This window comes from Microcaecilia unicolor, chromosome 2 (genome assembly GCF_901765095.1).
Source record: "Microcaecilia unicolor chromosome 2, aMicUni1.1, whole genome shotgun sequence".
Taxonomy (NCBI): Eukaryota; Metazoa; Chordata; class Amphibia; order Gymnophiona; family Siphonopidae; genus Microcaecilia; species Microcaecilia unicolor.
The window spans coordinates 442,062,080-442,085,911 of NC_044032.1; the positions used below are offsets into that span (position 1 = coordinate 442,062,080).

The 23,832-nt window shown below is 45.0% G+C and overlaps 2 protein-coding genes across 3 annotated transcripts in view; one reads left to right on the forward strand and one right to left on the reverse strand.

Moving 5' to 3' along the window:
- Positions 1–23,832, reverse strand: part of LOC115461208 (dedicator of cytokinesis protein 2-like) — a 1,592,043-nt gene that overhangs the window by 586,083 nt on the left and 982,128 nt on the right.
- Positions 16,296–23,832, forward strand: part of LOC115461207 — a 431,974-nt gene continuing 424,437 nt past the window's right edge. For both annotated transcript variants that reach the window (XM_030190874.1, XM_030190875.1), the window contains exon 1: positions 16,296–16,615. The gene's annotated coding sequence lies outside the window, so the exon portion shown is untranslated. The remainder of the gene's footprint in view (positions 16,616–23,832) is intronic.

Below are 23,832 nucleotides of genomic sequence, written 5' to 3' on the forward strand. Positions count from 1 at the left end.
ATAATTTGAGTGACAGTAACAACCAGGCTGGTAGTTTAGAAAATTCTAGAAATATGTTGTTTAAGGATAATACAGTGCTGGTTGCAAAGTTAAAGAGAGTAGAAATTGCTTTCAGGTATCACAACCTGAGGTTTCCTTTATATTAAATCTGTAATGCTGCATGAAGTATTGAAGAGATATTTAATAGAACATTTGAAATGATCTGAGGAGGTTTTGCCTCTTGCTATAAGAGCATTTTATGTGCCTACTGAAAGATAGGCAGGGGAGTTTGACACCCTGGTTGACACAGAGGGGACTAATCGAACAGCACCGGCGAAATAGATTGCCGGCGATCTATTTTGCCGGCGCTGCAAACAGCTAGCCAAACCGTATTATCGAAAAAGATGGCCAGCCATCTTTTCTTTCGATAATACGGTTTGGCCCGGCCAAATGCCAGAGTTCGCCGGGTTTGAGATGGCCATTTTTGTTTTTCAGCGATAATGGAAACTAAAAGCAGCCATCTCAACCCCGGCTAAATCCAAGGCATTTGCTCATGGGAGGAGCCAGCATTTGTAGTGCACTGGTCCCCCTGACATGCCAGGACACCAACCAGGCACCCTAGGGGGCACTTCTAAAAATAAAAGAAAATATACAAATAGCTCCCAGGTGCATAGCTCCCTTACCTTGGGTGCTGAGCCCCCCCCCAAATCCCCCCAAACCCACTCCCCACAACTCTACACCATTACCATAGCCCTTATGGGTGAAGGGGGGCACCTACATGTGGGTACAGTGGGTTTTGGGGGGGGGGGTTGGAGGGCTCAACACTTAGCACCACAAGTGGAACAGGTGGGGAGGGGGTGGACCTGGGTCTGCCTGCCTGAAGTGCACTGCACCCATTAAAAACTGCTCCAGGGACTTGCATACTGCTGTCAGGGAGCTGGGTATGGCATTTGAGGCTGGCAAAAAAGATTTTTAGTTTTATTTTTTTAGTGTGGGAGGGGGTTGGTGACTACTGGGGGAGTATGGGGAGGTCATCCCCCATTTCGTCCGGTGGTCATCTGGTGAGTTGGGGCACCTTTTTGAGGCTTGGTTGTGAAAATAAAAGCACCAAGTAAACCCGGCGAAATACTGATTAACGCCGCTTTTTTGTTTTCCATTATCCGCAAAAGCCGGCCATCTGGTAGCCACGCCCATGCCCGCCCATGTCCTGCCTTCGCTACACCACTGACACACCCCCTTGAACTTTTGCCACCTTGGCGATGGGAAAGCGGCGATGGTGTCAAAAAAGCAGCTTTTGATTATACCGATTTTGCCGCTTTTGAGAGATCGCCGACCATGTCCCGATTTATGTCGGAAGATGCCCGGCGATCACTTTCGAAAATAAGCCTGACATGTACTTTAAATCTTACTGCCTTTTCCAAAACATCTCAGAAGTACTAAGACAGATATTTCTGAAGACATTTGCACTGGACCCGGACAGAGATTCGAGACTGCTGATGGTTTCTATAAAATCTTTACAGCTGATACAAAACATAGCAGCAAGGGTCATCTCAGGTCAAAAAATGAGTTTTTCAATGATTTACACTAAGAGCAACAATTATCATTTGGGGTTTTTTTTTCCTAGTGTCAAGTTTAGGACTTTTCATTTTGTTTTTTGGCTTTGTTTTTGTTGTTTTTAAATTTTTGTTTCAGGGCCAACTTCATTAACAGAGTTCTCTATTTTTCAGTAAAGACAACTATTTGCAAAATGTACACACTGGAGTCCTTTTACTAAGCTGTGGTAAAAATAGGCCTTATCACACTCTTGTGCGGGTCTTTCCTGCACGCTAAGGCCATTTTTACTACGGCTTAGTGAAAGGACTCCAGTGTGCACTTTTTCTTAGGACACTTTTTCGTAATATTTAGACACTAAGGGCTTCATTCCAGGGAGTCAAAAAAAATGTGGTAAAGGTAAGGGCCAGCTGTCTGGATTCAGCAATATTTCAAAATGCGTTTTCAGTTGCTCCTCCAGTGGTCCCAATCTCAGCTTTAGAAAGGACATTACATGGCAATGAAGGAATTGATGATCATAAAATGTTCTTGTTTTAAATTTTGGATTAATGACCAAGTGCTAACATTGCCAGTAGCATACAGTCATTTTTAAAAATTACCACATAAAGCACTTATTGCCACTCATTTTGTAGGTGGTATGGGCTCATGGGCTATCTTTGCGGTAATGCAGAATGCTCGTTCTCCGCTTCTGACATGCCCCCTCAAAAAAATTAGAAAAACTTTTACCACACAGTACTCGTGGAGGGGCATTTTCAACATGACATCTAAGTCGGACTTTGGATGTTTTGTGCTAAATGTCCCAAATCCTAATAGGAAATATGGCCATTTTCAAAACAGCAACACATCTTTTTTGTCAAAATTAGCCACATGCATGATGTTTTCATGCTCTGTGCATTTATCTTTTTGGTCCATTGTGAACCCCCCCCCCCCCCCCCCCCATACAAGTGGAAAACAGAAAATTCAGCCATTTGGGATGAAGGAGGAGACAGCATTCTGAGTAGACTGGCCACACAGACATACCTGGAGAGCAATGGGACATCCTAGGGGGCACTGCAGTGGACTTCATATAAAAGGTCCTTGGTACACATCTCACCATTACCCCCTTATCTTGTCTGCTGGGCTCTCCAAAAGCCACCACCTCCAAATGTACACCACTACAATAGACTTTATGGGTGAAGGGGTCACCTATATGTGGGTACAATAAGGTTTTGGTGAGTTATGGAGGGCTCACACTTTCCACCACAAGTGTAAGTGGGATATGGGCCTGAGTTCTCCTCTCTACAGTACACTGCACCCACCATTATACTACTCCAGGGACCTGCTTGCTGCTCTAATAGAACTGGCTATAACATCTGCAGCCGTCATAGAGGCTGGAAAATAATAATTTTATTCACATCTTTGGAGGGGGGAGGGGGTCAGTGACCACTGGGGGAGTAAAGGGGTGTCAGACCTGATTTCCTTCAGTGGTCATCTGGTCATTGAGGGCACCTTTTCATGCCTTATTCGTTCTAAAATCAGGTCTAGACCAAAATGTTGAAGTTTCAGCCCTAGGCATTTCTGTTTTGTTCCATTATGGCTGTAAAACATCCAAATGTTAGGAACGCCTTAATCCCACCTCCAACGTGCCCCTGACATGCCCCCTTATGATTTGGATGCACTGAAGTTGAATTGCATAGATAAACATCTGCAAAACAGGTTTTGAAAATACCGTTTGGACATTTTGAGAAGAAATTCATCCAAATGGTGTTTTGTGACACTCTTTGGACGTGTTTCTCTTTCAAAAATCAGTCCCACAGTGTTTGACGTTACCACAGGATGCCTAAGCGTGTCCCATGGTACTCCATTTTTTGCTGCTTTAGATGCATAGTGCCTGATGCAGCATGGCAAAAGAGCTCCACTATTTGCAAATAATTTGCCATCAAAGAGTGCTCACTATTTGCAAGTAGTCTGCACATAATGCAAATCCTCTATGCAAATAGTGTAAACCCTTGGGGTCCATATTCAAAGCAATTTAAACAACTAGGAAAGGCTCCTGGCCATTTAAAATCACTTGTTCAGGACTATCCAGTGACACTTAACCAGATAGTGTTACTGAATATCCCCTCTAACCGCCTATGCTGAAACTGGCTAGTTCGTGGGTGGTCTAGAGGCAGGGTTAGGACAGCGCAGAAACTTAGCCAGTGAGTGGCATTTTTCAGTCCGCTAAGTAGCTCCGTAACTGCATAAAGCAAAAAGACTGTTCTAACTTTATGTGGCAAGTTAACCAGGCACCAATCTGAATATCAACCGGTTCCCGGTTAACTTCCGGGTCCCTGGTCATATCTGGATATTCAATGCTGGAAGGCCACATGCCCCAGCACTGAATATCTGGGATTAGATCAGTCTGAGTGTGAAGAAACTTTCCCCCCTTTTTTTTTATCTGTATAAAGTCAAATATTGGTGTTTTGCAAGATATGCAGCCAGTATTAATTTTGGGTAGGTTTAGTCTGAGTTTTGATCTCCTCCATCCTGGGTAACAGGCAAACTACCATAAAACTACTAAACTACTTAGTGCAGTTTCATATAGCCTCTCTGTGCGTTAACTGCATATTAGGTGCTAAATGCTCTATAGTAAAGGTTCTTTTGTTCCTGTGCTGGGTATTTTCCTTGTTTGTATTTGTTATTACAAAATATTTTCTTATTTGTATAGAATTTTTGTATATGAACAGAAATCAGTTAAAAACAGAGTTCATACATACATACAAATGAAGGAATGTCCTATGAAAATGAGAGGTTGTGGCAGCCATTTTACGGAGACCGTGGGCATCGTTCCTGCCCCTCCGACCCCACTGGACCACCAAGACATATCCAGGTAGAACCAGGGGGGCCTATTGAGTTAGAAGGGTGGGGGTGGGCACAGTCAGGCCTTCTAACCTTCATGGGGAGGTGTGCTTAGGAGGGAGGTGGGATCAGAAGGGGGACTTCCTTTGACAGATTTAGTACATAAGTATCGCCATACTGGGACAGACCAACAGGCTCATTTTCAAAAGAGAAGGATGCCCATCTTTCGACACAAATTGGAAGATGGGCATCCTTCTCACAGGGTCGCCCAAATCGGCATAATTGAAAGCCGATTTTGGGCGTCCCCAACTGCTTTCCATCGCGGGGATGACCAAAGTTCACGAGGGGGGGGGGGTGTCGGAGGCATAGCGAAGGTGGGTGCAGTGCACTTCAGGCAGGCGGACCCAGGCCCATCCCCCCCTACCTGTTACACTTCTGGTGGTAAATGTGAGCCCTCCAAAACCTACCACAAACCCACTGTACCCACACCTAGGTGCCCCCCTCCACCCGTAAGGGCTATGGTAGTGGTGTACAGTTGTGGGTAGTGGGTTTCAGGGGGGGTTTGGGGGGCTCAGCACATAAGGTGAGCGAGCTATGTACCTGGGAGCAAATTATGAAGTCCACTGCAGTGCCCCCTAGGGTGCCCGGTTGGTGTCCTGGCATGTCCCATTGACTAGCGTAAGTACATAAGTATTGCCATACTGGGAAAGACCTAAGGTCCATCAAGCCCAGCATCCTGTTTCCAACAGTGGCCAATCCAGGACACAAATACCTGGCAAGATCCCAAAAAAGTACAAAACATTCTATACTGCTTATCCCAGTCCAATTTAATAATGATCTATGGACTTTTCTTTAGGAAGCCATCCAAACCTTTTTTAAAACTCCACTAAGCTAACCGCCTTTACCACATTCTCTGGCAACAAATTCCAGAGTTTAGTTACATGTTGGGTGAAGAAAAATGTCTCTGATTTGTTTGAAATTTACTACTTTGTAGCTTCATCGCATGCCCCCTAGTCCTAATATTTTTGGAAAGCGTAAACAGATGCTTCACCTCTGGGAGGGAGGGAGGGATTAGAAGTGAGCTTTTTCTTGGTGTTTGGTGTGGGGTGAGGGGAGAGGGAGCAGGGGAACATAGGGTACTTTGAATTCCTTATGCTTATGGGACCCGCATAAATTCTGACAGCAACTGAGGAATTAGCCCCTGATATTCAATGCCATTTAAAAAAACACTGACTGTGGGCTGAACATCAACCAGAACATGTATAGTTCCTGATCATGCAATATACATGTGTATGTGGCCACACTTAGACATGTATGTATCAAATTTCAGAAAGCAGATCATACAGTAGGAGTCAGTAATGGAGCGGAGTGAAAGTTCTTTTAATACATTTTTGAGGTGGTGTAGACTCCAGGTTTAAATGAGTAGATAGTTGGCTCTTGCATGTGCCTTGGAGCAGCTGCAAAATATGATGCAGGAATTCTTTTAAAAATTTGTGTCTTCCTATTGTAAAAAGCAAAGTCCAAACCACTTCTTGAAATATCTGTGTCCCGGAGAATCTGCATATGTAAATAGCGGTTTTCTGAAATTTGTTATTTACATCTGTATGCAATCTACACAGAGGTGATTCCAAAATGACCTCAGTAATGTCTTTGCATCACTGGTCAAGTGGGTTCATGATGTACTCATTAATTTTTTAGCACACGCACAGCAAACTTGTTTAGTGAGAGTTTTATTACATAAGCCCTATTGGGTCAGAAACACAGTAAGGTCTTAATCAGATATGACGGATGTTTCTTGCTTGCTTCTGGTCAGGTTTTATTCTTTTATGACATCTATTCCTAGATTGCTTAAGGTAACCAGAAAAGTTCATGTCATAAGGGACAGGCTGAGTCACTTCTGCTTTTAACCTGCTGATCTATAGACTTGCAGTTCCACTTTCCCTAAGAACAGCAGAATGACAACTTCAGAAATGCGGGGGGGGGGGGGGGGGGGGGGGTAGATCCAGGGCTGTCCTTGTTTCCTTTATAAGACAGCGCTATCTAGTCACTGTAATATAGGAGGTTCCCTCTGCTAAGACAGCTTTAAACTTCCTTTCTTGATTTACTGTTAATATGAAGCTTAAAACCTCTTTTGGCTTCAGTTTTACTGGAAATGCTAAATCGAGTGATGAAGATTAATTATTTGAGTGCATAGATAGCAGCCTTTCACTAAATTCTAGGAACACTTTTTCCAGTTTTTGCTAACAATCTTAAATTACTCAAATTATTGCATAATACTCCCACTGCCAAACAAGTTCGTTAAAAGCATAAATTATGCCTTAACAGTGACAAAAATGCATGTGCCCCCTATGGCCAATCTCCATTGGTATTTTCTAGTCACCGACTTCCAGAGGTAAAAATAAAATCTAAATGTTCTGGTCCTTGTCTGCATTGATGTCTCATTTTTCACATTAATTTCCATGTCAGATTCATAGAAGGGATGATCGGAACCACAGCAAGTGGAAAGAACACAATTGTCCAACGGAGAATAACAGGGGAAGGAAAGGAGTGGGAACAGAATCAGGCTCTTCAAAACAGACCTGATTTTTTAAAATATATATCTCTGGATATTCATGTTTTTTATATGTTGCATATTTTACTCTGTTGTACATGTTTCATCTATATATTGGACTATGTTTTATTCCTTCATGATTTAAATGTTTATATGTTTACATCCATTTATTTATTTTTGTAGAATCCTGAGGAAGGCACCATGTGTGCCAAAACACAGTACCCTGAGTTGGCCAAGTCCGGATATTCAGAAGCAATTAAGTGCCACTGAATATTCTCTCTGACCACCAAAGCAGCAACTGGCATGGTCTGTGGGTGGAGTGTGGGCAACGCCAGCACTTAACTGGTAAGCAATGAAAAGGCTGTCCTAAATCTGGGCCCTGTTTACTAAGGTGTGCTAGCATTTTTAGTGAGTGCTAAAAATTAGCGTGTGCTAACCATGTAGGTGCCCATAGGAATATTATAGGCATCTACATGGTTAGCATACGCTAAAAACGCTAGTGAACATCTATGGGCTCATTTTTGAAAGAGAAGGACGCCCATCTTTCGACATAAATCATAAGATGGGCCTCCTTCTCACAGGGTCGTCCAAATCGGTATAATCGAAAGCCGATTTTGGACGTCTACAACTGCTTTCCGTCTCAGGGATGGCCAAAGTTCAAGCGGGCGTATCGGAGGCGTAGCGAAGGTGGGACTTGGGCGTGCCTAACACTTGGACGTCCTCGACCCATAATCAAAAGAAACAAGGACGTCCCTGATGAACACTTGGACGACTTTACCTGGTCGTTTTTTTTCTTACGACCAAGGCACAAAAAGGGATGACCTCCCCTTACTCCCCTAGTGGTCGTTAACCCCCTCCCACCCTCAAAAATGTTGATTGCCAGCCTCTATGCCAGCCTCAGATGTCATACTCAGGTCCATCACAGCAGTATGCAGGTCCCTGGAGCAGTTTTAGTGGGTGCAGTGCACTTCAGGCAGGCGGACCCAGGCCCATCCCCCCCACCTGTTACGTCTGTGGAGGAAACAGCGAGCCCTCCAAAACCCATCCCAAACCCACTGTACCCACATCTAGGTGCCCCTTCACCTGTAAGGGCTATGGTAGTGGTCTACAGTTGTGGGTAGTGGGTTTTGGGGGGCTCAGCACACAAGGTAAGGGAGCTATGTACCTGGGAGCAATTTATGAAGTCCTCCCCTAAGGTGCCCGGTTGGTGTCCTGGCATGCAAATCTCTCTCCTGAATATTCATTGTGGATATCCTGAAAACCTGATTGGGTGGGGTGCCTCCAGGACCAGGTTTGGGAACCAATGGGTTAGAGGAAGTTAGGTAAGCTTGCCATCCTTATAGGCTTACCTTTGCTGCATTGCAGTGAAACACTCTGGAACTCTTGCATTCAAATTTTAGAAAGAGTTCCAGGGTGGCTCTCAGTGGCCACACTAATCTTTGTGCCTTTGATAGCCAGAATGGAATAGAGGAGTAGCCTTATGTTTAGACCAGCGAGCTGAGAATTAGAAAAGCTATGGTTCAAACAGATGAATTTCACTCTCTTGCCTCAGGTACAAATTTAGGACCTCATTTAATAATGTACATTGACGTGTTAATGCACATTAACAAGAGTTAAACCCTTGTCATTTGATATTTAGCTAGCGTGATGAACATTTTTTTAAAACACTCACTGCTGCTGTCCAGATTAGACCCAGATATTCAATACTGGGCTATGTCCAGAGACTGGCATTGAATATCCAGATGAGTGGAAATACCCAGAAGTTAAGTAGGATGGCTGCTATTTTAAACCATCCTACTTACCTGGCCAGCTATGCAGGCAATGGCTCTGAATATTGCCATGCACATATAACTTCCAGAACTGCCCTAACTGCACCCAGACTGCCCCAGCTTGGCTTGAAGGATCTCCCCTAATAGAAAGGTTAGATGCTGGGGAGGTTCTGGGACCTAAGACATAGGGGCCCTTTTACTAAGCTGCATAGGCTGCGTCCTATGTGCGTCAATTTTGAATTACCGCCTGGCTGCCGCGTGGCCCGGGCGGTAATTTCATTTTTGATGTGCATCCGCTATGTGCGCCAGAAAATATTTGTTATTTTCTGACGCACAGTGCTAACTGGGCAGTAATTGGCATTGTATGCGTGCTGACGATTACTGACCGGTTAACGCGTGAGGCCTTACTGCTAAGTCAATGGCTGGCGGTAAGGTTTGAGGCCCAAAATGGACACACGACAAAATTTTCATTTTGCCGCACATCCATTTTCATCCAAAAAAAGGCCTTTTTTTCAGGCACTCTGAAAAATGGACCCGTGCATGCCTAGTACATGCATGTATAGCAGCGCAGGCCATTTTCAGCGCATCTTAGTAAAAGGACCCCATAGTTTCTAGTTGTCAGCCAACTGTTAAATGAACGGATAATGTGATCAAAGTGAACTGATAACCCTATCTGCATTCTGCAGTAGGAGCAAGGATAAGGAGAGCTATGTATAGTCCCAGTCACACTCCATGGACCCAGGAGATAAAGAGAGTAAAGCACTACTGATAGGACTTAAGAGACTTTATAAATAGTTGGAAACTTGTTATTTTGTTGACTTTGCTACTGCTGCCTTATAATGACTTTTAAGAGTATCAAGTAAACCTTTGGTTCAGAACAACATATCTGGAGCCAGCTGAGTCAGTCAGTAGATTTATACAAAAGTCTGAACTGATTATTCAGTCTCCTGGAGTATTCCAGTCCTGGCACTGCTCACAAAAATCAATAAATTTGTTTGTGTGCCTGGTTCCCACCAGGGGCGTAGCCAGACCTTAAGGTGGGAGGGGGCCAAAGCCCAAGGTTGGGGGCACATCTTGAATGCCCCCGCACCACCGTCTCGCCTCCTTGCCCCGCCCACCCGCCTCGCCTACCTCTCCTCACAAATACCTTTGCTGGTGAGGGTCCCCAACCCCCACCAGCCAAACCAGGGGCTCGGACGAAATTTGCGGGGGCCCAAGCCCCCGTAGCTATGCCCCTGGTTCTCACCACTCAGAACACACACTAGGCAGTTCCCTAGGTGATCAGCAGAAACTGGGGTTACTTCAGTAAATGAGGCCCTTAGATTGTAAGCCTTTGACCAACCAGAAAATACTTACTGCACCTGAATGTAACTAACTTCGAGCTCCCAATGAAAAGGATGCACAAATTGTATGGTGTCCCAGTCTAAAATCTTTCTAGTCATGGTGGGCTTCCCGGCTGCCTCTCAGGGACTCTTTGTTGATTAAGCTTTATTTATTTGATTTATTAGGATTTGGGGAGCAGAGAAAAAGGAGCAATGTCTAAGTATGACTAGATTCAGAAAGTTGGTTGTCAGAAAATATAGTTGCCACTTACCACAAAAAAGATCATTCAAATGACCTTCGGTATTGTCGCCCATGAATATACGAAAGGCAATTATATAACTGAGCTTTGCAGTTACATACCTTGCATGTATAAGTGCACAGAACTGTATCACTTATGTATGTAAGTGCACTATATGCTATTCTAGAAAGGGTGCATGCTCGTTATGGAATAGTGTGTAGCGCCAATTCCTGCACTGATCTTTGGGTGCCAGAGTCACACCCACTGAAGCCTGGTGTAAATGCTGGTGCCCAAGTTAGGCGTGCTTACCCAGTATTCTATCCCCTCCCATGGCCACGCCCCCTTTGGGGGTACATGCTATGGGAGTTATAGAATAGTGCACAGCCAGATGCATATGTTAGGGAGTGCCAATCAGGGGCGTAGCCAGACCTCAAAATGGGGGGGGGGGTCCAGAAGTTAGGGGGCACATTTTGGCCTGCCTCCCTGCCCCTCCCCCCTTGCTGCAAAGCCACATACCTTGGCTGGTGGGGGTCCCTGACCCCCGCCAGCTGAAGCACTTCTACAGCGCTGCTCTCCTTACCATTTCCTGCCCTGCTTCCCTTCACATTGTGCATGCTCGATTTTAATGAAACTGAGCATGAAGGAAGTGTCATGCATGCTCAGTTTCACTAAAACCTAACGTGCATGCGACAAGAGGGAAGCATGGCAGACAATGTAAGAAGAGCAGCGCTGGAGAAACGCGTCAGCTGGCAGGGGTTCGGGACCCCTGCCAGCCAAACCAGGGGCCCTAGATCCATTTTTGGGGGACCCCAGTAGCTACACCACTAGTGCCAATTAGCATCAATAATTGGTTGTTGGCACCGAGTTATTGATTGATAAGAGATTGTTAACCAATTGTGTACACATCTTGGTGGTGCACACAAATTTGGGCAACATATATAGAATCTGGGGGACAGTGTATAACTTACATGCAGGAGGAGGATGGGGAGCAGCATCAGCTGAGTTGCCACTTAAGTGTGTGACTTACAGAATACTGTAAGATACGTGTGTTGTATACCGCATCTGTTTATGTCTGCAATTGACCTGATGTAAATGGGCATGTTTACATTTAGGCATGCCAATGCGGGTTTACATTAGTATTCTATAACGCAGTGATGGCAAACCTTTCAGAGACTGAGTGCCCAAACAGCAACCCAAAATCTAATTATTTATCACAAAGTGCCAACAGGGCAATTTAACCTGAATAACAGGTGCTGGTACTCATTATGGGCGGGGTCACCACATATGACTCCACCCCTATGATAGCCACACCCCTTACACCAGCCACGGCGCATATAAGCAGACATCATTGTATAGTATAGTATAGTATAGGAGAAAATATAACATGATTTTTTTTCATTATAAATCATTTCTGTAAGCTGTTACAGCTCCAGTATACCGAGTGCAAAATAAGACAGCAGATGTAAATTCTCAAATTGGACATATTCCAAACACTAAAATGAAAATAAAATGATTTTTTCTACCTTTGTTGTTTGGTGATTTTGTTTTTCTATCCATATTGGTCCTAGTCTCTGATTCTGCTGCTCTCTATCTGTTCTCTTAACTCCGTTTTCAGGGCTTCCCTCCCTCCCTCCCAGCAATGGGCTTCCCTCCCTTCCTTCCTCCCTCCCTCCCACCAGGCATCCCTCCCTCCCTCCCACCAAGCACCAGGCAGCACCCCCTCCCTCCCACCAAGCACCGGGCACCAGGCATCCCTCCCTCCCAGCACCAGGCATCCCTCCCTCCTGGCACCAGGCCTCCCTCCCTCCCTCCCACCAAGCACCAGGCCTCCCACCCAGCATCAGGCCGGCCTGCCTCCCACCAAGCACCAGGCCACCCGAGCACCAGGTCGCCCACCCGTCTGCCCCCCTCCGAGCACCAGGGCTCCCCCCTCCAAAATTTAAAAGTCATACCTGGTCGGGGTTAAGGCGGCGTTGGCAGCGGCAGTAAAAAACGCTGGCTCAGCGTGCTTTCAGCCTTCCCTTCTGTCTCTGAAGCGCTGGTCCTGCCCTCACTTCCTGTTTCCGCAAGGGCAGGACCAGCGCTTGAGAGACAGAAGGGAAGGCTGAAGGTGTGCCGAGCCAGCGCTTTTCACTGCCGCTGCCATTGCTGATGCTGACTTAACCCCGACCAGGTATGACTTTTACATTTTGGAGGGAGGGCCCTGGTGCTCGGAGGGGGGGGGGGGTGAATGGGCAGGCGATCTGGTGCTCGGGCGGCCTGATGCTGGGTGGGAGGGAGGCCTGATGCAGGTATGACTTTTATTCGGAGGGGGGCTGGAACGGCGATGGCGCACGTGCCAACAGAGAGGGCTCTGCATGCCCTCTCTGGCACGCGTGCCATAGGTTCGCCATCACTGCTATAACGGAATCTGGGTGCCCAGATGCCCTTCTAGAACAGGCACTTCCCCCCCCCCCCCCACATCATTGGACATCTAAAAAGAGGTGCCCATTTATAGAAGTCACCAATGTGATTTCAATGTACTGTAAGTTCATCGGAGTGCTGCTGTGCTGATTGTCATCAGAACCCCTAGCAGACATCTTACCTATAAAGTAGGAATGGTATTCTCTCAAGAAAAAGTTATAAACAGGTATCATGGGCATAAGATACACAACTTCTATTTAAAAATAAAACAGGTACGAAGTCAAGTATTTTAGACTTAGGAATAAGATCATGGGAGATAGTAATGAAGGCAAAAAAAAAAAAAAAAAAGCAGAGCAGGACCTGAGCCTCTACGTTCGTAAACACAGTCAGAAAAGAAGTAGAGGATAGAACAAATGACGATCAGCCTTAGGGATGAAGTCTTCAATTCTTTAATGAAAGCACCAGTGTGATATCACTCTGGTGCTTTCATTAAAGAATTGAAGATTTCATCCCTAAGGCTGATCATCGTTTGCTCCATCCTCTACTCCTTTTCTGACCCAGATAGTAATGGAGCCAGGGAGCAGGCAAGTTTATATCTGAAAGAATTTAGCATTTGAAGAATTTAATATAGTTGCTAAAGTAGTGGCAGAATAAGAGAATGACAGAGGAGAGACAACCTACAATAGAATCAGGGAAAACAGGGGATGACGTGAAACAGGGAAAGAAATAGAAGAAAAACATTTTTAACTCCACAGACTTATTTTTATTAGAGGAACTTGTTCCTTAGTGTGTGCCACTGTTTTATAATCCCACCTGATAAATGGTTGAAAAGGGTCAGTTACTTCTCTGGTAACATGCCCTATGACTGGACAGCAGTGGCGTAGGAAGGGGGGGCGGTCCGCCCTGGGTGCACGCCGCTCAGGGGGTGTCGGCTCCGCTGGTTCCCTGCTCCCTCTGCCCCGGAACAGGTTACTTCCTGTTCCAGGGCAGAGAGAGCGGGGAACCTGCGGAGCCGACGCAGCTCCCAGCGACGTGCACTCGGGGCGGATCGGCCCCACTTTCCTATGGTAGTAAGAATGCACTCCGGGGGGGGGATGCGCTCCGGAGGGGGCGCCGAGGGGGGAGGGTGCACCGTGCTGCACCCGGGGGGGGGGGGGCGCGCAGCGGCGACCCGCCCTGGGTGTCAGCCACCCTCGCTACGGCACTGCTGGACAGTGCCGTGTTATTGCCCTCAGCATCCACTGAGCCCCGGATGAAGTTGGGACACTGAAGCAAGGAGAAAACATTCTCTTCTCCATGAACTTCTGTACATACAGGTGTCTGTCTGTGCATGTCTAGATTGTGAGCTCTCCAGGGACAGCAAAAATACCGGCTATATCTGACTGTACACCACTTGTGTAGCTTTTAGGTTTGCAGGTGGTATACAAGAAATTAAATAAAATACGTAGGCATGGGATGAGAGAAAGGTGGATGTGACACAAGAATGCAGTTTTTGTGAACATTTCATAGAACAAGATGTATTCCTCTCCCCTCTCCCCAATTTTACGTGGAGGGGCATTTTTGAAAGGTCGTCCAAGTATGAATTAGGCCGCCCTCGTGAAGTCGGCCAAAATCAGGTAGGTATAATCGAAAAATAGTATGGACGTCCTTAGACATTCCATTATTGCAGTGCGAAACGCCCAAATCAGGGACGTCCATCTTCCAGAATCGCCAAAGGATGCCCCTAACATTCACTCTTGCCAACATTTGTCATATGGTCCTTCGGCGGTTTTACGAGAAAGACGTCCTTATTGCTATGGACTTCTCTGATGTATCTGGTTGTTCCACGAGTACAGTGCAAGTAGTTGATGACATCCAGGTACGGGAAATATAAAGAATATTAATGTGCAAAAAACAGTAACAAAGACATGTTTCTTGCAGCACTGCCGAAGGAAGTCCATCGATTATTGGATTTGGGCGACCTTCTTTCAAGGGGATGCCCATGTGCCTTTTGCGTCGCTTTTTGGACGCCCTTCTCTTTCGAAAATGAGCCTTATAGTGTACCAAAAGTTGTTGCTACTTTGTTGCCTAACCTTTGCCATTCAAACAGACGTTAAGTGCTAAAACCAGGGTGAAATGGGCACTTAGATGCTACTCTATAACTTGGCATGTAACTGTTCATGGTTTATTTTACTTGATATACCACTTTTCCTTTAAAAAATAACACAGCAGTTCACAATATATAAAATATATTGTTCTAGCATGTAACTGCAAAGGGGGCATTCACATGGGAGGGGCATGGAAGAGTCATGGGCATTTTAATTAGTTAAGCATACACTTTACTGAATACTGTCAGTTAGGTCCATAGTCTGCTATTGAGACAGACATGGGGGAAGCCACTGCTTGCCCTGAGATTGGCATGGAATGTTGCTACTAATTGGGTTTCCGTCAGGTACTTGTGACCTGGATTGGCCAGTGTAGGAAAAAGGATACTGGGCTGGATGGACCATTGGTCTGACTCAGTATGGTTGTTCTTATGTTCTTAACCTCTGCATTTACGCACATCCATTTTTAGATGCCACAGAGCAAGTATAACAGATTACGCCTAAATGTAGGCACCTAATTGCTGGTACTATTTAATGGATTAGGTTCACAAATTTGCTATTATAGAATTATTATTATTATTATAGAATAGTAGCTTGGAGTCTGTCATTTACTGCCCTTTACAGAATTGCCCTCAAAGTGTTCAGAGAATCAGCATGATAATAATGCCCTTATTTTTCCAAAAAGAGAATTCATTAGGCTTTTGAGGAATTCCACCTTTAAGTCTGAACTGGAAGCCTGGCATGCCGTTCTTCTGCAATTCATTCAGACCATACAAGGTCCCATTTGTTGGAATGCTTTTCCTGTAGAATTATGTTTGAAGCTTGACTTGTTGCTCATTAGAAAATAGCCACTGAACGAGAGACTTCTTTTTAAGGTGATTTGAGACTTTTATTTGATGAAGATTTTGATTGTGCTTTATGAACTTATTTTTTTATGCTCCTTACATTTTTAGACAGTTGTAATGTAAATTATTGATTTTATTTTTATATTGCTTTAAATTATTTTAATTTATTGTGGGTTTAAAAAAAATTATTTTAGGGTTGTTTTATTGGAAAGCATTTCTTATGTGGTTCAACTGCCTATAACAAGAGATAGGAAAGTCCACAAGCCTGTTAAATAAATAACAAATGGTTCCACAATATTCTTAATAGTTCTTCCTTTCTTTCTTCCCATTCTTCTTTCTTCATCTTTCACAATCCTTGTCCTCTTTCTCCAATTGTTTTTACCTCTTCTTCCCTTCCCTCCCTCATCCTGTGCTTTCATACTTTTTTTTCTTCCCCTTTTCCTCCTCCTCCTCCTCCTCGGAATGGTTAACCTTGAGGGGCTCCTGCTGAGGAGGTGTGCACAGCACCCTTTTATCTCTATCTCCTTTCGTGCGTGTGTGTGTTTCTCTTTTGCCTTTTTTTTTTCTTCTTTCCCTGATGCACACATTAGTCGGCACTGTGCTGCCTGTGAAAAGCCTTCCTTCTCCTTCGCCCATCCTCCTCCCCTCTCTCTCCCCAGACCCAGCGAGCCGCGCTGCTTAGCTTTAATGAATGCCGGGGCCAGGAGGACGCGCTAGATGGCTTAAAAGAGCTGCTCCCTGACTCACCCGGATGCCGCACACGTTTCTGCCTCTCCCAGAGCCCCGGCTGCTGCTTTTCTGCTGCAGCCCTTCAGAGAGGCAGCACAGCATCGGCGGCTCTTCTCTGTTCACATGTGGAGGCTTTTGACCGATCCGGGAGGAGGCAGCCGGATGGCCACCCTGTGAGGAACCCATGACACGGATGTGGGGAGCCAGAGCGCGGTATAAATCACTTATTACACGGCTCCTTCCCTGTGCTCGGCGCGGGGACACAACTTTACTTTGCCTGTTGGGGTGGATCTGCGCTCGTGGAGGACGGAGCGAAGGAGAAGGTGAGTTAATGCTTTATTGATGATGCCAATTTCTGGAGCTATGGAAGCGGGATGAAGAGGAGCAAAGAGGGAGGGGACTAAGTAACATTTGAAATAGAAGGTTTGAGGTTGGTTTTTTTTAAAGGAGAATGACACTGTTGAAGCCACCCTACTTCAGAGTTAAACCAGGCGGTTAGGACTGGTGGATTAAAGATACAGGGGTGAAGGAGGGTCAGATGGTGGTGTGAAAGTTCAGATGTCATGACAGTATTTCTTATACAGGGGGTTGCTACAAAATAGTGCTGAGCAGTGAGCCCAGTTTAGGTGCCCTCCTTGACCCCTGCCCTCTCAGCCCACCCTTCTGTTCACTCTCATGCTTCCTGTTTCGTCCCCACCACCACCTCTTGACTTGAAGAATTACTTATGATTAGTGCAAAATGGCTATTAATTATTGTCCAAAGAATTGTCGGGGTGGGAGGGGGAGCATGGTTACTTACCTGTAATGGAGGTTCTCCGTGGACAGCAGGATCAGTCCTGGGAGGGGATGAAGATGCCCAGTGATGCTTATACCCTCTTAGGCAGGAATGCTCATTAGAGTTTAGAAGTCTATTTTTTTCAGTGTGTGTATGTTGGGGGAAGCACCTTTTGTATGTTTTCTTTTCAGAAACAAAATCTCACTGTATAATTTTTAATGCACCCATACAAGTCCAAATAAATAACACCAACCAAAATAAAATAAAACAGGCAAGGCAGAACTCAGCAAGAATTGAAAGTGGAGGGAAAAGGATGAAGCAAAGAGGACAGCTGGCTACATACCTTAGATAGTAGAAACGTTTTGTGTCTCTGTTTGCTAAGAGACAATAGACAGACACACACACAGAAATGTTGGGCTTCTAAACAGGACACGAGTTTTGTTTTAATTGATTTCATAGAATGAGCAACTCCCATCCCAGGCTAGTTGGTCAGCTACATGTGGGTTACATGCAGACCTTCTGTCAGCTCGGCTTTCCCTTTTACTCCTTGGCTGGTTGCCTCTGGCATGTGTGTGGTGGTGGTGGGGAGGTATGAGGGAATCAGAGGTGCTGAGATGTGGTATACAGGTGTGCAGGTGTGATACTGCCAGAAGTGCAGCATGAACTTAACATTTAGGTAGGACTTGTGAATATTTATCCCATAGGTAAATATATCACAATATACCAAATACAGGAGGAACCTGTGTTGCTGGTTGCAGTGCTGCAAGGCACAGCGTTTCCATGGTCTGCTGTGGCATCTGTGAGATTTCAGTGACAATGCAGGGAATGAGCTGCTCATGCTGTACACTGCACACAAACTCTCCTTGAGTAATCTGGAGTTTTTGTGTGCTATACGGCACTGTGACCCACTATCCCAAACCCCTTTGTAAGCACGGAAAATTCCATGCCCTAGACTAGTGCAGAACACCCTTCTATGAATTAATTCTCTGGTAAGCAAGAAATGATTAAAAAAAATCCTTTTAAGTATTCCGCAGCGATGGGATGGCGATTTGACAGGTCTTTCCTATCTGATCTCTTCATGAATAGCAAACAGCTACGCCAGGCCTGGAGAGTGATTGCATGGTTAGACTTTAGTTACAACACACCAAGAGAACTCCGAGAACATGAGTTCAAATTCATGCCGTGATGTTAATGGGCGACGAGACCTTGGGTGCATCCCTTTATCTCACCATGCTTTAGTTTAACAGCTGTCATTTGGTAGGAATAGTGACATTACTCCTCTCATTGGAAAGTGTCATGCAGTGTGCAAGGCACATTTCATCCGAGAGGTTACTGCCTGCATGTTTCTGAAGCGCAATGATTGTAAAGTGTGTTGGGATTCAGTTTGGATCGGATGACAGGTGCCGTAGGAATACTAATTTTGCTCTTCTTTGTTAATGGAATGCCCTTGGATGATTTTAAACTGGCTTCCTAGCTGCAGGAGAGAAATCTGCCTCAGGATTAGGATATCTATCGACGGGTAGGTATTGATTGTGGGTTGTTCCATATCGCGATCCACTGTGCCACGCTGAAACCAGGAGTGTTGACAATTAGAAAAATCCTAAGACTTCTGCTTTTCTGTACACATCATATGCTGTGTTCAAGATAAGCACTACTATGGGGGAAAAGAGTTCATTTTCTTCTTTTGGAAGATGTAAGGCTGCTGACTCATGCCCGTGCTCGAATCCAATGCAATGGGTAAACTCAGGTGCACTGTGGGCAGCTTGGTGCATGTTTCCTAGCACTGCCAGCGTACCTCAGCCCTGACTTGTACTCATTTCCTTTTTCTAGTATATGAAGGAAAGGGGATGGGACTTGATATACCACCTTTCTGTGGTTACAATCAAAACAGTTTACATATAATATACAAGTATTTGTTTTATACTTGGGGCAACGGAGGGTTAAGGGACTTACCCAGAGTCACAAGGAGCAACAATGAGAATCAAACCCAGTTTCCCAGGGTCAAAGTTAGCTGAGCTAACCACGAGGCTATTCCTCCACTCCATGGAACACTTCTTGGAAACCTCAGTCCTGACTTGCAGTGCCCCTTGCTAGCTTTAAATGGGTAATGGGTCATGCATTTGATAGGCTGCCTTTTCTATGATATAACCAAAGCAGTTTATATATTATATACAGATACTTTCTCTGTCTCTAGTGGGCACGCAGTCTAAGCTTTTGTACCTGGGACAATGGACGGTTAGGGTTTGCCTTTGTACTCGAGTCATAACTGGTAGCAACACCCCTAACATAGTAAATGATGGCAGAGAAAGACCTGAACGGTCCATCCAGTCTCCCCAACAAGATAAACTCATTTTACATGGTATGTGATACTTTACATGTATACCTGAGTTTGATTTGCCCTTGCCATTCTCAGGGCACAGACCGTAGAAGTCTGTCCAGCACTGTTCTTGTACTAAAAGTTCTGAAGCTAATGTCGAAGCCCCTTAAAATTTGCACTCCAGCCCATCCATATCTATGCAGTTACGATCAGGGCGTAGACCATAGAAGTCTGCCCAGCACTGGTTTTGCTTCCCAATTACCAGCGTTGCCACCCAATTTCCGCTAAGGTTCCGTAGATCCATTCCTTCTAAACAGGATTACTTTGTGTTTATCCCACACGTTTGAATTCCATTACCGTTTTCATCTCCACCACCTCCCGCGGGAGGGCATTCATGTATCCACCACCCTCTCCGTGAAAAAAATACTTCCTGACATTACTCCCGAGTCTGCCCCCCTTCAACCTCAATTCATGTCCTCTAGTTCTACTGCCTTCCTGTCTCCGGAAAAGGTTTGTTTGCGGATTAATACCTTTCAAATATCCCTGTTTCTCCTTTCCTACATGTTCAGGTCAGCAAGTCTCTCTCTTTGGAAGGGAGTCACCTTCACTAAATCCTTTCTAGAAATGCTCTTACTCCAAAGTTCTTCACTGGAAAACTGACGCATCGTATCCTATTCTTGCCCCTCTTTCTCTCTCTCTCTCTCTCTCTCTCTCTCTCTCAGTGTGTGCATGCATTCATCCGTCTGTCTCTCTGTCAAGTGAAGCAGCACAGTTTTGCAAAGAACCTAAGGTGACAAGCCTATGAACTGGCACCTCAGTCTAGGCTCCCCAGTGCCCTGCGCTTAAAGTCAATGCTAAACGTCAATTCTATAGTGACACTTGGTGCCAAGATTGCATTCTAGAATACTGGTATAAGTTGGCATACCTAGGTGCACCAAGTGACGCATGTAGTTTATAGTACTATATAGACCAGTGGTTCTCAATCAGTGTGTTGGGACACACTGATGTGTCATGAAGAGGTGAGAGGTGTGTCACCAAAAACTGAGCATAGACAACAACCATCTGTGCCTGCAAGTGGGGAAGAACAGAGAATCAGGTGCTTGAAATCTCCTTAAGTGGTCCCAACTTCTCCTTGCCCGCTACCTCCAATAATAACTATGGTCAACAGGCCCAGATGGAAATGTTGCAGGTCTGTGTTCATGAGATATGTTCAGTAAATAGTAGTATATTTGCAGGGTTTTGTATTACTTTACTCATTGTATCTGGCACTGGAGGGATTTTGGTTTGCTGTTACTCAGGTAACACCAGAATTTGAATATATATAAAGTCTGTGTAGACCCTCAAATGGCTAAAGATTTTTGATGTTGATAGTAAGTTTAGTGTGAATTTGCCCACCATTCAACCTCAAATCAAATCCCACATTTCTCACTGATGCTATTACATTTTATTTATTTTTTTCTCAAAGACGTATTCATGGCAGTGGCGTAGCCACGGGGGAGACTGGGTCCCCCAAGGTCTGATGGTTTGGCTGGCGGGGGTCCCAAAACCCCACCAGCAGAAGCTTTCCTGTGGCAATATTTGCCATCCTGCTGCATGCCCTGCTTTTCCCCTCCCCCGTGCACATACTCATTTTTAATGAAGTTGAGCATGCACGAGCTTCACGCATGCTCTAATTCCCTAAAAACAAGCATGCGCACCAGGGCGGGGAAAGCGGGGCAGGCAGCACAATGGCAAATATCGCTGCAGGAAAGCTTCTGCTGGCAGGTCTTAGGGACCCCTGCCAGCCCAGGTATGTGGGGTTACAGCAGGGGTTAAGAGCAGCGGGGAGGCACGGCAAAATGTGCCCCCCCCCCCCCCCACACACTTTGGACTCATGCCACCTCCCAAATCAAGGTCTGGCTATGCCTCTACTTTAATTTTAGCAGTTTACAAAGCAACTAAAGTAAATTCTCTAAGAATATTTTGTATTTCTCCTGCATGATTTTTAACAACAATGAGATTTTTGGTTCGGGTGTGGATGTGGTTTTCAGTGTCACATATATGAACAACATCTGTCAAGTGTGTCACAACAGAAGAAAGATTGAAAACCACTGCTATAAATTAAGCACATACTGGGCAGACATGCCCATGTGTACTCCTCCCTTGCAGTTAGGCACTATGTGACCCTTTGACTAAGCAGTGGTAAACCCATCGCAGGCTTACCGTGTGCCAATCCAGAACTACTGCCAGCCCAATGTGGGTGCCGGCAGTTAGTTCCACCCCCAGCGCACGCCATTTCTGGCGCTAGGGAAAATAGGTCCCTATTTTTTACCGCAGCACTTACCTGGCGGTAATCGGGCAGTGCCGCGCTCTGCCTGGTTACCTCCGGGATAGTGTGGGAGCCCTTATTGCCACCTCAGTGGGTGGCGGTAAGTGCTCCCCCCCACGTGGCCACGTGCAATCTTACCGCGTGGCCATTTCTTTTTTCAGCCTTTTAACCTGCTGCGGCAAAAACGGGGCATCTAGTTCGCCTTTGTAAAAGGACCCCCATGGGCACCTGTCAATTAAAGGCACCTTTGATGCATCTAAGTGGTGACTACCTCGAGGTGCTACCTTATAGAATTGCCCCCTAAGATTTTACCTGTCAAATATATTACAGTAACAGCTATCTTGGTGAACTTCAACCTAGATCTGCTGTCTTCTGACACATTTAAGCCCTCACGTAGCTCTGCCTATGTATCTCAGTCCTAATTTTCAGCAACCCTTGACATTCCATGCAACTCTAGCAATATAGCTCTGTCTGATCTGCATGATATATACAACTTCAGTCCTGCATGTCTTGAACAAAAGTTTGCCAAAGACCACATTGTGGAGGGGAGCTGATTTAATAAAGACTGTTACTGCTGTGCATGTACACAAACAACCTTTTCTGTGCACACTAAATAGTGGGTTAGTCATTAATGAGTTATCAAAAGTGTAAATCACGCAAGCATATGCACGCTGCTAATTAGTAGACATGCACCTCTTAATTAACAAAAACAGTCACAAATTCTCTATAAATTTAGCACCACCTCAGGGGGAGGGTGATAAATGTTAGCAACATTGGCAGTCTAATATTTAATATAGGGTTGTCACTTCTGTTTCTCACTCCAGGACTAGAACAGAAGAGCCCAACCCTTCCACCTGCTCCCCTCCTAGTTCATAGCAGAAGACTTCCCCAAGACTAACTGACGCTCTTGCTACCTTTGATCCACTGTAAATACTCTTCTGCTATTTCCATCCAAATAAATAACACCAACCAATTGACTGTTAAAAACACCATATTCAATCAATAAATATGCTATGCACATAAGACACACACATTAAGAGGTGAGACACACACATTAAAAGGTGTCTTGGAACCAGTCAAGGTATCGTTACATACCCTTAAGGTGTTATTTTCCATTTCACCCATGCTAAAGCCCAAGGTGTAATACTGCCAATACATAAACACTTATAGCCTCTTTAAGATAACTATTGATGCATATCTTTTTAATTGTTTGAGTTTTACCTGGATGTATTGGCAGTATTAAACCTTAAGGGTATGTAACGATATCTTGACTGGTTCCAACAACACCTTTTAATGTATTTATTTGTGTTATGTGTATAGCATATTTATATATACTTTTCAATTTGTTAATTTTAAGTTCATGTTATACTAATGAATAATAGTAATTTTAACAATCAATTGGTTTTAAGTTATACTTATGTATTATGTTTCTGTTTTTTTTTGGTTTATGTTTGTTATGCTATGTTTTTATATGTTTATTAGTATAATTATCGCCTCTGAAGCAGCCTTGCTGGGCAAAACATGGCCATGCCGGGTGCCTTTTTATCTGGCTTTCTACAATAAAGGCTTTTTTATCTACCTTCACAGTGTCTGCTTGTTCAAGTTCTCTTGTGGCTCTAAGGTTGCATGCCAAATAGTGCCACCTAGTGGAAATTCATAATATATCAAGCCACTTAGGGCCCTGTTTACTAAGCAGCGTTATAGGTGCGTTAACATTTTAAACGTGCGTTAACCATGTACGTGCCTGCAATATCCCTATAGGCGCCTACATGGTTAGCGCCCGCTAACTGTAGACATGCTAAAAGCACTAACGCACCTTAGTAAACAGTTCCCTTTGAGATGACTTTCTACAGGGATCAAGGGGCAAAGATAGGGGATCAGAGTCAGGGATGGCCTTTAATACCGCTTGGGTGGAGGGAGGAGAAATTAGAGACCGAGTGATCTCTGGTTTTGTTCTGGAAGAGTGGATAGAAGGATTAGAGCCCAAGTGGCTTTACTATCATGGGGGTGAGGCAGAGGTTTTGTCGGGCTCCAAAGGGGCTTATTTTATGTCAAGAAGAGGGAAGCATTCCCCATGTTAATTGGTCTTTGTAATAGGTGATGCAAGTTTGGAGGATTTTGATATGCTGTGCAGATGCTA